The sequence below is a fragment of the Quercus suber genome, unplaced genomic scaffold, assembly GCF_002906115.3.
Source record: "Quercus suber isolate HL8 unplaced genomic scaffold, Cork oak 2.0 scaffold_135, whole genome shotgun sequence".
Taxonomy (NCBI): domain Eukaryota; kingdom Viridiplantae; phylum Streptophyta; class Magnoliopsida; order Fagales; family Fagaceae; genus Quercus; species Quercus suber.
Window position 1 is genome coordinate 200533 of NW_027069597.1, and position 2852 is coordinate 203384.

Genomic DNA, 2852 nt, shown 5'->3' on the forward strand with positions numbered 1-2852 from the left:
TTCTCTCAGGTCTTTGAACACCCTATAAGTTGACATTGTCCATAATATTTCTTGGCACTAATGAGTTTCCTTTGTCATCTTTTTGCATGATTAAAATGAGAAAATGGTGGGTGACAACAAGGTGCTACTCTTCCAACACTCTCTTCTTCTTATGTTGTGATTTGTTTTTGTATAATATTTAGTATTCACATGCTAGCTATATAGTAAATAAATACTCCCATACTATTGTATAGTATACTTGCAAGCTTCTTTCACATGTTACTTATGTATATACCTCACATGTATTGATTGTATATATTCTTTGGAGTTAATATTCACATTGTTGGGGGGACCACAATTTGACTCCCTATAACCACTCTAAAAACAGGCCTGCGTGACGTGATGTCGAATGCCATAAAAAATTTGAATGTGTTTTCCTCATCACTAATTAGTTTTGAGGTAGAATGACACAGTTCATAGTCCAACAAATGGTATTAGAGCCAAGGTCATAGGTTCGAGTTATGGGAGTGTCATTGTCAGAGAGGGATTGTTTGGGGGACCACAATTTGACTCCCTACAACCACTTTAAAAACAGGCCAGTGTGGCGTGATGTTGAATGTCATAAAAGATTTTAGTGTGTCTTCCCCATCACCAATTGGTTTTGAGGTGAAATGGCACAGCTCACGGTCTGACACACATGTTAGCTATACATAAATATTTACACACGAGTGTGTGCATATATATATATATATATATTGTTTGCAAAAATCTTTTCAAAAAATCAAAATTTCAAGTATTCCATTTTTTCATAAAAAGTTAACGTTTGAAATAAATTAAAATGAGGTACGTTTTTCGGATAGGCGTTGTAGGGTGCCTAACACCTTCCCCACACGTAACCAAACTTCCAAGTCCAAGATCTTTGGTTCAAGGACCTTTGGTTTACCTTAATTAATGAACCTTTAAAATTTGGTTTAGTTAATTAGGTAAATTAAAATAAATTAGACATCTAGGTGACCAATCACACCTAATACAAAACCAATGGTTGGTGGTGACTCCTAAAATAAAAGTAAGAAAAAGAGACTCACATATACACACACCCTACTCTAGGTACACAAGCACAAAGAGTCACGTCGCCAAGGATCCAAAGTGCAACAAAACCCGGAAAATTTCAATTTTGAGGAGCCTCCACAATACCAAAAGAAATTAGGAAATTATAATGCATAATAACAATAGTTAAAAGAATATGGACCATTTCATAAAAGAATAATATCAATCAAAAACATAAAAAATTATAAAATTATATATTTGTAAAAATGGAAATTACTTTTTGAAATTGTTTAATTTTTAGGGAGAACAAATTATCTAAAATAAAATTTAGAGAATAAATTATACAAATTCAGTATAAGTTTGTTATAAGTTTTGATTATCATAATAATCTCTTTTAAAAGAATGAAGAATTTGAATAATTTATTTAAATAAAAATTATATATATTTTTTGCTTGAAAGTATAATCAACCTCATGCAATTCATTTAAAAGTAATGATGTCAAAACAAATGAGTCGCTGTCCTAAAGATTAAATTTGTATATTCATAGCCTTAAGATTTAAAAATACTTTCACTTAAATTTAGTCAAACCAAAGTGGACTAAAATATTATGTTAATGTAACTCAACAAAAGTGTAACATATAATAAGATTTTAGATATTACGAATTTGAGATCTATATATTTTTAAAATAAATTTGGATTTAGAATATGTAATCTCAACCAAAACATTTATTTTCTATATATGTAAGTGCACAAAAATGGATTGAAGTGGACTAAAATGGATCGAAGTGGTCTGAATGGACCGAATTGGACACAAATGGACAGAATAGGACTGAATGGGAACAAGGAGGACTGAAGTGGATTGAAAAGGACAAAGTGAACCAATGTGGACCGAATAAGAACGAATGGACAGATTAGGACAAAGTGGACATAATAGACCGAATAGGACCAATGTCAACTAAATATGACCGAAGTGGACATTATGGAACAAAGTGGGCCGAATGGGACCCAAGTGGACTAAATAAGACTTTTGAATATTTATCATTTTTATTGCATTTTTATGGCTCATATTTCTAATTTCTAATGTCAATTTTGTTTGTATTTTTTTAACTAAAAACTAAAGACTTTAGCCCAAATATAATAAAATCTCATACTTTTCAATCCAAAAATTAAGGGAAAAAAAAAAGAATTTTTGAGCTAAACTTGAAAAGACAACGTACAAAAAGAATCAATTTAAGTCACAATTATTCCAAAATGGATCGAAATGGACAGTGGACTGAATTGGACCGAAGTAGACCTAATTGGACTGAGTAGCATTTGTTTAATTTTTAGGGAGAACAAATTATTTTCAACAAATTTTAGAGAAAAAATTATAAATTATATTACAATTACAAAATAATTATTTATTTCCACGAATCACGTGGGTTTGTGACTAATATACCTAATAACTCACACTCACAAAACAAACAACTCTCAACACACAATCATGGATAATTTTTTAACCCCAAATAATCTACCAACTACTCTTTGAAGAAATCCACCATGTTCTTCTAGGAGGTTTTCACATCTCTCCATGTGGGAGGAACCTTAGGTAAAAGCCATCAAACCTTTTGCAACAATACATATTTATATGGCTTCAATTTTATTCCTTGATGGATAAAGAATACCCATTACTTCTTTGATAATGAACACTTTTCCTTCATGACAAGGAGAATCATTGTCTTGTACATCAAGGAAACCTAAACCTAAACTAATTAAGAATTTGAGGCAATATTCTACAAATTTTGTTGCAATAAGCTATCATTTCAAAAATTTTGTTGCAATAGAGT